At 28.6% G+C, this 13124-nt stretch overlaps 1 protein-coding gene across 1 annotated transcript in view; it reads left to right on the forward strand.

Moving 5' to 3' along the window:
* LOC123300298 (metabotropic glutamate receptor 5-like) overlaps positions 1 to 13124 on the forward strand; it is a 142632-nt gene that overhangs the window by 26549 nt on the left and 102959 nt on the right. The window lies entirely within an intron of this gene.

Genomic DNA, 13124 nt, shown 5'->3' on the forward strand with positions numbered 1-13124 from the left:
CATGGATTAAAAGCAATTTAATTCATGAACTTAAAACTTATAAATTTGCTTTAAGCTGTCAGACTATAGTTATAGTTATGGCATGAAATACTATTATAAATTCAGCATATAAAATATTGCAATAGTTAATTAGTTCATTAAAATTATTTATTAATATTTAACATAAAATATTCTATCTATTGTTTTTTATTCAATAATTGTAAAAAACTCTATACAGCAGCTATGAAAATTATTGTAGAGTTTAAAATAAACTTTTTAACCACCAAAAAATAACCACAATTCTCTACTATTCTGTATCTGTTCTACAATAAAGTTTGAGCTTAGAGTTGAGTTCAGTTCACATTGATGGTTATTCATTTTGGTTTTAAAGTTAGTAGAGATGATAATATATTATTTAAAACAATGGCATGTTTTTACATTCAAAATTATGTTTTATTTCTCGTATTTGTATGATAGGAAAGTTGTCAAGGTTATGCATATTTTTGCATTTGGTTTATAATTCTCGTTCAAGAAAAAAATTCCTAGGAAATTTTTGTAAAAATCTGAGAGCAAGAAAAATTCAAAAACAGGCACGAAAGAAGACTAACAGATTCTGTATTCAATGCATGTGTTTCCTATTATGCATATTTATTTCTTTGTGTAAAATGTTAGAAGCGCAAAGCGGTACTCATGTATATATACTAAGTATTATTGTAATTAAACTTCACTGCGCTTCCACCAAGAGTCTATTTAAATTCATTATTATTATGTATTAATAACGTAAATTGAAAAACATTTAACATAATTAAAAAAATTCAATTAAAAGTAATTAAAAGTATGTCATAAATAATATATCGTAATAATGCAGGTATTTTAACTTGACAATGGGTGAGTAACGTAAATATCATGGGTGAAATTAAGTGAATTATTATATATATACACCTGGTATTGTACCATTGTAGTTTTAATTACAAAATAGGCCTCTAGATGTTACCAATTCTGAATTTATTGAACATTAACATATAGATTTCAGTATATTGAAGTGGATAGAATTTAGTGGAGCTTTCTCACATCCAAATAATATGCAATTTTCATAAACCAAATATGGAATCCTACTAAATTTGGGTCATACTTTTCAAATTTGTGGTCAAATTGAATCTATCATTAAAAGGTTTCAAGATATTGTGATCCTAGTCTTCAAATTTAGCACAAAGACAAAGTTTAACAAAAAACTAACAACAGAGATAAAAAGTTTGACCCAATATTAGTGGGTTTCAAAAAAAATTCCAGGCAAATCGGATAAAATTTGACTGTGTTATCAAAAAAATCAATTTTTGCACATAATGACGTCATCAAAATCCAAAAAATTTAATTTTGCTCTATCACATCCAAATTATATCCAATTTTGATAAACAAAATATGGAATCCTAATAAATTTAGGCTATACTTTTCAAATTTGTGGTCATATTAAACCTATCATTAAACGGTTTCAAGATAGTGGGGTCCTGGATCTGAAATTTAGCACAAAGGTGAAGCCAAGCGAAAAAGTAACAGCACAGATGAAAAGTTTGACCCAAAATTAGTGGGTTTCAAAAAAAATTCCAGTCAAATCGGATAAAATTTGACTGTGTTATCAAAAAAATCAATTTTTGCACATAATGACGTCATCAAAATCCAAAAAATTTAATTTTGCTCTATCACATCCAAATTATGTCCAATTTTGATAAACAAAATATGGAATCCTACTAAATTTGGGCTATAATTTTCAAATTTGTGGTCAAATTAAACCTATCATTAAAAGGTTTCAAGATAGTGGGGTCTTGGGTCTGAAATTTAACACAAAGATGAAGTCTAGTGAAAAACTAACAATACAGATGAAAAGCTTGACCCAAAATTAGTGGGTTTCAAAAAAAATTCCATCCAAATCGGATAAAATTTGCCTGTGTTATCAAAAAAATCAATTTTTGCACATAATGACGTCATCAAAATCCAAAAAATTTAATTTTGCTCTATCACATCCAAATTATATCCAATTTTGATAAACAAAATATGGAATCCTACTAAATTTGGATCGTAATTTTCAAATTTGTGATCAAAGTTAACCTATCTTCAACAAGTTTCAAGAAAGTGGGTTTCTGAATCTAAAATTTATTGCAAGGAACTACCTAAACTTAATCTTAAGAGACAAAATAAATTTGACTCATAATAGTACACAATATCCTTAGATGGTTTCCGGACGGAAGTAAATTTTAAATATAAATTATTAAGATCCAAATTGTACAAATAAATAATAAGCAGTGTTAATTATTATACGTACACAGTTATTATGCATATAACAGGTAAACTATGGTAGCTAATAAATTTTGAATAATGTAGGAATCTACTACCTATTGATAAATTTCAACTATTTGTGTTGTTGTTGTTGTAGTTGTAGGTAATAATAAAGCTTGAGGTATTGTTGAACACAATAATGGAAGCATACATATATATTTATATAAAACATAATATATACCTACCATACATATGATGTTGGATGCATTTACACACTTGTAAATATATAAATTACAATGTAACAACCTAACCTCTGATACAACAACTAACCCATGAAGAATGTAGAACAGGAGAACGATCGCTATAGAAAATATTGTCCCCAAAATATGTATAAAATAAGTGAGGCGCTGCGATCAATATGTAGTATCAATAAAAGCGGTCTGTTGTGCGCTAATTTCAAATGATATATCAATTTGTACATTATGCTAACAACAACAGCTAACTTCACAGATACAACTTCTTGTTGACAGCGCGACTGGTGGCTGAAAATGAACTATAAATTCTACAAATTTTTAGGGACAGGTACACTAATGCTTTAGTACATAGCGATCTTTCTCCTGTTCTACATTCTTCATGAACTAACCTATCCATTCAACCTATGCAACGTGTTATGAATACTCCAGACGAGAAGTGCAAAACTCCTAGATAAAGATCTTAAATGCTATATATTATTGGGAAGGTTTTAGATTTCTAAAAATTTGTTATTAGAGATGTATGAAGTCATACGAACAAGTAATTTCAATTAAAGGATGTATGAGCATGGTAGTGGGGGCACAAATTTAAAAATAGATATTTTCAGTTTTGATGATAAATTTATATTATTACTTGACAATATAAGACGAAAAGTAAAAATAAAATTTTTCGATATCTGGCTTAATTTTCAAAATATCGAAAATTGAAAATTTTGTTTAATTATTTAGCTTTCGATGTTTCGAAAACCAAGACACATATCGAAAAATTTTATTCTTATTTTTCGTCTACATTCATGAAGTTATAACAAAATTCATCATCAAAGTTGAAAATAAGATAAAAATAATTTCAACCCTTAGTTTACCCTGCTCTTACATCCCTTATATGGACGGTGACACTCAGTTTTTTTCTTTTCTAATTCATTGCTAATATGTTTATTTTCTATTAAAAAGTTTTTTTAAATTTGTTTTCATTCATTCCAAATGAAAATTATCAAAAACTTCCAAAATATGTCGTTTTTTGAGATTCCTCCATAAGAGCCAATGTATTTTATATCGATTTTTAATGACTTTTTTCTTAAAAATTTGCACGGTTACCTAAGCTGAAATTTTAACCACATATTGTTTGAGTAAAAGACTACCTACAAACAAATTTTGAGCCTTTAAATCAAACATTGTTGTCATGCTCATACATCCTTCGGGGTCGATGTTTGGCTACGTTTTTTCATGTAGCCATTTTATTCCCCAACAAAATGGGACCGTAGTATGTTGAATATTGTAACGATAACGTATGTGTACGATAGATATACTTTACATCAATTGAAGTTTATTTATGCATTCATTATTTTTATGAAAAAAAAAACATCCCACTCTTTGGCTTATTGGAGTGAGAAATGATGCTACAATTTTTGTAATATAGTGGCTTTTTTTGGATACGTACTTTATTATTTTTAAAACAAACATATTTTGAAGTTATAACAGTAGCGTATAGTTTCATGAAACCATATATATTTCGAGTAGGTGTACCTCGAAATATGTATTTTTGTAGAAAAAATGAGATGAGTATTTTTTATGGTTAAACAAAAATTTGAAAAACATATTAAATTATATTATTTTGACCTTATTTAATGAAAGTGTGGGGAAAAAATGTCTATACAACAAGAGGTTCAATAGGTCAGAGAAAAGTGGTTTAAAAATTTTAAAAAAATTATGTGGGATTAACGAATAAGAGAAAAAATTGGAGGTAATGAAAATCATATAAATTTGAGGAAAGTGTCCCTCTGTTTTCAATCAATTTTGCTTGTAATTCACCTGACGAAAATCAAGGGCGTATATATATGGAGGTTTAAAAAATAAATAGTTTGAAAGTAATTTACATTAAGGTAGAATGCTCGTAAACCGACTTTTTTTAAAAATGAAATGAAATGAACATTATACCTTAATTAGCGCAGATGAGTTTGAAATCGTAAAAATAAAAATATCTCCAAAAAAAGGCTTTAAAAATAAAATAAAAGTTAATTTTCTCTTACCTTTGTGACTGGTACCGATGTTTCCGGTTCATAATTCACACAATTCCTATCTTTGACTGGAAATTCATAATGGATGATAGTTTGGCCCAATATCTGTAAATCAAGAAAAATATGAGATAAATAAATTATTCCTTTTAAACTATAAGGCGTTCGTTCCTAAGGTATCTTAATAGAGGGTAAGATAAACGCAACTTTTGTAATTTCGTTTTTGAGAAGTTGGATGCGATAAAGGCGTTTTTCGATAAAGTTAGTAAACTGTGTTTTGAAAAAAAACGCTAATAAAGTTCATGAAGATATTTTGAGCTAATTTACACTTTCAAGGATATTGTAACATAAAATTTAAGAATTTCTTATAATTTAAGACCTTAACCATCCTATTTGTCCCTCAAAATAATTACATTCAACCTCATAATCGAATCTAACGGTGAAATGAAAAAGTCCAGATCGAATCCCTATATACTATATATGAATGTATCGGATATAACGACTTACATATAAGTGATTTTGATTATAGATTGAAATGACCCAGCCTGTATATATTCACTTTAATATAAAAACACAAATATCTCTTATAACAACCATAATTGGTGTCTTCAAATGTCATAATAACCAAATTTTTGTTGTATGTTTGAAATTTTTTTAAATATTAAACCTACCTATACCTATACAGGTATAGTATTTAATCAATTAATTCTTTTAATTAATATCAGCACTATCTTTTATTAAGCTATATTTAATTTATAAACAAAAATAATAAATCCATTTTTATTTTTAACACAAATAAATAAAATACCAATGAATTACATAACAAGAGTTGTTGTGACCAGTTTATTTTTTGAAATAAAAATTACAGGCATATAAACCAAATTTTGTGCATTTTTAATAAAAATAAAAAAATTTTATTTTCATGCATATAATATAAATTAATTGTTTCAATACTCTGTGCATATTAATTCAATCATTAAAACTGCAAAACATTGCAAATGATTAACTTCAAATACTATTCTAGTTTTGTATTTTCTTTTTTTTTCGAGGAAAATTTGTTTTATCTGAGCTAAATATTTTGAAATTAACATATTTAAATTTTAAAACAGCAAATCGAACATAATTTATTTGAATGAATGAAATGAATTAAAATAAATGAATAATGAATTTATTTGATTTCAAGTGGAGTGATTGAATTTAATTTATTTTCATTTGAGAATTATCATTTTCTTCAATTTTACACCACAAAGAGTGCGAAAGAACTTCGAAATGAATTTTATCTACTTATCGTATCATAAATTATTATAAACGTCTGTCTTTTTCTTTAAACATTTAGTATATGTATATGATATGTACTATATCTGTTTTACAAGTTATTCTTCCTGCTGTGCCATGTTCCTTGTGTTAATCCTTGTGTTCACACCTGTGTATGTTCCCTGGAAGATATACAAAATATTTTAAAGCTTATGACTACTTACTTTATAATATTATACAGGTGGTATTTTTTACAACTGTTTATAGAGAATATAAAAGACTGTTGCACCTGACATAAAAAAATTCGAAATATTTTGAAATTAGTTATCAATACTAGCCAAGCCAGCAGGTGATAAGGCACGCAAAAACAAGCATCTTAGAACATGTGTCCGGAGGAAGAAAAATCGTATATACAAGCTTTTATTTAACTTGCAAGTAGATAACTTCATTCAATTGAGCTGAAATTTTGTACGCACATGTAAATCGAATGACAAAGCATTTTTATGGTAAGCATTACTTGATTTTTCCATCGCTTTCACCATATTTGCCTATTCGTCTGTGATCACGATAACTCAAAAACGAAGAGGATTTAAGTTCGTAAATGAGTCACATAAGGGAATCGGATCTTGGATCCGTAAGGTCTTGGATCCATTTTTATAACCGTTAGAGATAAAACAAAAGTTTAAATGTAAAAAAATGTACCCCCACCCTATTCAAGTGGTCGAAAAGAATGGCCGAACAAGTAAATATTTCATGAGTCAACGCTTTAAATAATAAGTATATGAAGTATATGACTGCTCAGAAATTAAAATATAGCAATTAAGTATTTACTTGCTTTTATGTTTCGCAATTAGTACAGTTTTTTTACACTGTAACAAATGTTGGACCTAAATGAGGCCATTTCAATCGGATGGCGTGAGTTTTGAGTTTCTGAGTGGTTAAGCGAGTTAGTCAACAGATGTGATTCCTGGTTTCTTCAATTTTTCATATTCAATTCTCTCCACAACTTGATCTGTAAAGTCTATATACACTCTTCAAAGATACAAACTGTACAAAAAGATCATTTCCAAAGAGTGATTACTAAATGAAGTATATAATATATGAGTATTATTTTTATTTAAAATTATTTATATCATTATCTAAAGTACCTACCATTTTTTTAAACGATTTAAAGATAAAATCTACTCTGACAACCATATTTGCATAAAAAAAATGAGACACCATTATATCGATAATGATTAGGATTCAGTTGCAATAATATTTTGTTAGTCTAATAATTTTAAATCTCACTACGAAAAGTGATGATTTTTGAATATTTAATTTTATTCAAAAATGAGAAGTAAAGCTATGACTTTTAAAAAAGAGTTTTAAGGAGTTTAATTAAAATATTGCTTTTCACAAATAGTCAAAATTTTATTTACTTTTTTAAGAACATTTACCGCGGTATTGATTTTTATCATAATCATAGATATTTGTTCGAACTCAACGAAATTAGACTCCAAATTTACATTACGTGTAAAAAAAGATAACGAGTACTAGTAATTTTCTGGCCAAGAAATTTTACTTTTATAGTAGTGGCTTGTAATAAATAATAATTTTAAATAAATCTCTCTTGAAATATATTTCCACCTTTTACAAAAACAATAATTTTCTAGAAGAATTCATATTAATCAAATAAAGAACTTACTATCAACGCCTTTTGATTTTATGCCAAAAGTTATCATTTGTTATAAATTTTAAAAGTATTTATTTAATGAATGAGTCCCTTGAGACCTGTATAGAATGTTTTAGTTTGAACGCTAACAAATCATAAAATCTTTCATTGCTATCGTAATCATAATTCTTAGAGTAGATACTACAATAATTTGATATCAAGGTGAGTCACTCATAAAGCCATTTTTTATTTATATTTGGGATGAATACCCTTTATATGAAGCCGTTGGCGTTGAAAAAGTGTGATTCTTTATCGATAAATTTTACTTTTCGTAAACATAAAATACATATTGAGTCTAATTTCGTTGAGTTCTAACAAATATCTATGATTATGATGAAAATCGTTGCAGCAAATGATAATTTGTGAAGGGTGAAACCTTAAGGTGTTTCGATACCCAAACAAAAGTGTTTACCAAAGAACTGAAATTTTTTGTGTCATTAATGAGTATTTAATACGTCTTCTGTTCTATTTCAAGTCGATTCTCTGTACGGTTTACAAGAAATTAAAGTAATGATTAAAAGCAGCCCTTTTTGTATGGTGATATATGAAAAAGTCGTAATAAATCTTGGTTTTTTGCTCAATAAGTGCTTTTATAAATGACTTGAACATGAGCTATTACATAATGAAACCGGCTTTGAAGAATGAACTACCTTAATATACCTATATTGTTCATGTATATGTATGTATGTGTACAATTAAATCTTTAAGTAATAATTATGACTACAAACTGTTAAAATTCAGACACTAAAAATAATAAAAGCATTAATTTATGAAAATGAACGCTTAATACTCAACCTAAACTATACTAAAGTTAAATTACATCTACACAAAATTACTATCTATAACATGAGAAGATTCTCATGAGACAAATATTCTAATTTTGCTTTATATCTCATCTATTTGTTTAATGTTCTAATTGCGTTTACAGGATGTACTACGATACGTTTTACATGATTCATTTGTCTGTTGTTTCAACATCAATTTCAGAATATTTATGGTATTTTCGCAAAATAAACATTTAAGGATGTATGAGCATGACAACAATGTTTGATTTAAAGGCTCAAAATTTGTTTGTAGGTAGTCTTTTACTCAAAAAATATGTGGTTGAAATTTCAGCTTAGGTATCCGTGCAAATTTTTAAGAAAAAAGTCATTAAAAATCGATATAAAATACATTGGCTCTTATGGAGGAATCTCAAAAAACGACATATTTTGGAAGTTTTTGATAATTTTTATTTGGAATGAATGAAAACAAATTTAAAAAAAAACTTTTTAATAGAAAGTAAACATATTAGCAATGAATTAGAAAAGAGAAAAACTAAGTGTCACCGTCCATATAAGGGATGTAAGAGCAGGGTATATTAAGGGTTGAAATTATTTTTATCTTATTTTCAACTTTGATGATGAATTTTGTTATAACTTCATGAATGTAGACGAAAAATAAGAATAAAATTTTTCGATATGTGTCTTGGTTTTCGAAATATCGAAAGCTAAATAATTAAACAAAATTTTCAATTTTCGATATTTTGAAAATTAAGCCAGATATCGAAAAATTTTATTCTTACTTTTCGTCTTATATCGTCAAGTTATAATATCGTAATATAAATTTATCATCAAAATTGAAAATATCTATTTTTAAATTTGTGCCCCCACTACCATGCTCATACATCCTTAATTGACAAATATCTCCGAAATAAGCTTAAGTTACATAAAATTTAATGAATACTACTACTATTTCCGTTACATCCTGTAAATTGATCCTTTATATATAACGTACCTATCATTCAACACAATAATCATGAACCTCATATTAACATTCGAGGGTAGAGTGAGATTTGTTGAAGGTGGTTGATATGTGGCTTAGTACAAGTTAGTTACGCTTTAATTCACACAATGAGAATGGAAATTGCTAAAGGTAAAAGGGGAATACCAGGATTGTATGTGTATGCAAACATACATACATCGTTAATAATGTTACTGTTTCTATTTGTATAGACTATAGAGCAAATCTTTGTGTTTATATTATTATACAGTTGGTTCAGAAATTCCTACCATAATTCTCTTAATAGTTTGTTAATAATAATCGATCTATTAGCCTAAATGGCCGAGCGGTCTAAGGCGTTTGCCTTTATCTGTTTGTCCATTTAGACATAGGTTGCGGGTTCGAATCCAGGCAGCGACAGTGTGAACAATTTATAATTAATGGGAGTGCAGAATCGGTCACAGTGTCGTCGCTTGGATAAGAACGAAGTAACCAACTCCACCCACATCAAAGTGTAATTGTAAATATGTTTGTAATTAAAATAAATACAGATTAACAAATATTGATGTGGGTGGCCTCTGTTATAGGAGTATTTGACAGAGAAACGGAGGTTAAACCCGATTATTATTATTATTATTATAATCGATCTATTTTCAGGACGTTTACGTTTTCAAATTTAATAAAAATTGCCAAAAAATACAAAAAAGTCGGGTGTATTTAATATTTTCATGAATAGTTTTTGAGATATTACATGAAATAGGACAACAAAAAGCTTTTATTTCGAACTGAATCAGGAAACATTTCGAAAACTCTTCGTTTGATCGACAAATCTTAATTGGACACAATAATCGAAAAATAATACATTCTAGTTGATTTGGTGAATAAAAGAAAGTATCTGAAGTATTGATTTAGAAAATTGCTCCCAGCTCTGTTTTTTTTGGAGCGATTTTGTCGATATCTCAAAAACTACAACTTCAATCGTAAAACAGACCCGATTTTTGTATTTTTTGGGTAAAAATAATCTTAGAAAATGATTTTTATCCAAATCTGAAACATAAAAAATTTCTCGATTTTTCGAAATTTTCTTAAGGGGTACCCCTTTGAAAAAATCGAGAAATTCGAGAAAAAGTTTTTGTTTCCAAATTTGATGAAACTTGCTGTAGAACGTTATTTTGACTCAAAAAATACAAAAATTGGATGCAATTAACATTTGGGTGAATATTTTTAGTGATATCACCTGAAATTTGACCGCAAAAAGATTTTATTTCGATCCGATTCGGGAAATATTTATCCCAAATTGCTCGTTGAACCACCAAATTAGATGGATTATTATTTTTTGAGTGATGTCATTAAATTAAATAAAAAATTGACTTTTTTCTTTCAAAAATTTTTAGCAATCCTTGACAAAACCACCAGAAACAATACTTATTTAAACGAGGAAGTCGTAGATATTTTTGAATCTACTATAGTATATTGTTTAATGAATAAACAAATTTATCATATAAAGAACATGCAATTATTAGATTATTATCGTGATTTTGTTATTATTATTTTCATCAATTGTAATGATAAATACTGATGAGTGATCAATTTTTATATTCTCCATAGGTTTATCATTTGATAACATCATTATCATTTTTAATATAATGAACGAGTTGAAAAAGTTAGTGGAAAAAATGAAGGGTACATTCGATAACTTAATTATTATAATAAATAAAAAAACAAGGAGATATTGAAACGAATATCAATTAATTTTTAATTATATTAACGGTGTGGCTATCTGCACAATACCGTCTACGGTCTAGACCGTCCACGGTATACCGTATACGGTCTATTTAGACGCGGTATGAAATTATTTTTGCCCTTTTATACCGTGGGGCCCTTATACCGTGCACGGTATACTCTATATGCCGTCGAGCCCTTATACCGTGTGCGGTATAGTCTCGTCCACGGTATACATTATACAGATGGGAAAGCGTATTCTACAGAAATGTAACATACCGTGTGCGGTATACTCTCGTCCACGGTATACATTATACAGATGGGAAAGCGTATTCTACAGAGATTTTTTGCCGTGCGAGGTTTTTAACCGCACACGGTAAGCTATAACACACGGTATGCGTTTATACAGAGATTTTCAAGCCGTGCGAGGTTTTTAACCGCACACGGTAAGCTATAACACACGGTATGCGTTTATATTGGGATTATTAAGACGTGAATGGTTAAAATAATTTCATACCGCGTCTAAATAGACCGTATACGGTATACCGTACACTGTATACCGTACACTGTATACCGTGGTATGAAATTATTTTAACCATTCACGTCTTAATAATCCCAATATAAACGCATACCGTGTGTTATAGCTTACCGTGTGCGGTTAAAAACCTCGCACGGCAAAAAATCTCTGTAGAATACGCTTTCCCATCTGTATAATGTATACCGTGGACGAGAGTATACCGCACACGGTATGTTACATTTCTGTAGAATACGCTTTCCCATCTGTATTGTGTATACCGTGGACGAGAGTATACCGCACACGGTATGTTACATTTCTGTAGAATACGCTTTCCCATCTGTATAATGTATACCGTGGACGAGAGTATACCGCACATGGTATATTTCATTTGCTTCAAATAAGCCTTCCAATCTATATTGTGTATACCGTGGACGAGACTATACCGCACACGGTATAAGGGCTCGACGGCATATAGAGTATACCGTGCACGGTATAAGGGCCCCACGGTATAAAAGGGCAAAAATAATTTCATACCGCGTCTAAATAGACCGTATACGGTATACCGTGGACGGTCTAGACCGTAGACGGTATTGTGCGGATAGCCACTTGCTTATATTAATTATGTTTAATTGCTTTTATTGCTTTCAAAATAAAATGCAAGCAAATATTCTGCATAGGTTGATTTTGTGATTTTTTGAAATTGTGATCTCTGTAAGATAGCTAGAAAACGATGTATGATAACCGATCTAGAGCAATTTATAAAATTAAAATAATCTTTCATATACTTTCTATGTCGTTATGATACCAAGTAAGTGCTTTTACAAACTTTGAAACATAGCAAGCATATAATTTATTGATTGTCTATAGTTCAGAATACTATACCAAGCTTATAAAATACTAAAATAGTCAATTTCTTTTTTAACATACATAAAGTATATAGTCAATTTAATATGTCAATAAGTCAATTGATAAATTATGATCATAAATAATTTTATATTAATATGAAAATAGTAAAAAAAAATATTATTAAAATATTATTTTTACTTCCTTGAACAAACTGAACGAAACTTTGTAATCGCGAAACAATATTCATAATTGTTTCCATTCTTTACATTTCGAACATATCTTAATTCTACGAATGTACAAGCTACGGATCGCTTGCGGAAATGGTCTCTTAAAAAATTACTTCCCATGAAAGTAGAAAAAACTTTTATAATAAAATTATCATTTTTTACTTTTTAGTGTATATTAATTTGTTTTGGAAAAGTTTTTCTTTTGAAGTCGGTTTTCTTTTTGTTAAAAGTTTTTTTTATTTTGTGATTTTTAGTGAACCTAAAGTGCACTAACAAATTTATCACTAAAAAAAGAATCATCGAAATTGGTTGGCGTGTTATTGAGTTATTCATCCTCTTGTCGTGCATACTAAATACAAATTTAAGACTTTTATGATTTTCTCATGGATACCGTTGTCAGAACTGGACCAAAATGAAATGGGACCACACGGAAAGCACTAGCTTTCAAATAGATAAAGAATTATCAAAATCGGTTCACCCAGTCAAAAGTACTGAGGTAACAAACATAAAAAAAATAAAAAAATACAGTCGAATTGATAACCTCCTCCTGTTTTGTTTGAAGTCGGTTAA

The sequence above is a fragment of the Chrysoperla carnea genome, chromosome 5 (assembly GCF_905475395.1).
Source record: "Chrysoperla carnea chromosome 5, inChrCarn1.1, whole genome shotgun sequence".
NCBI classification, from domain to species: domain Eukaryota; kingdom Metazoa; phylum Arthropoda; class Insecta; order Neuroptera; family Chrysopidae; genus Chrysoperla; species Chrysoperla carnea.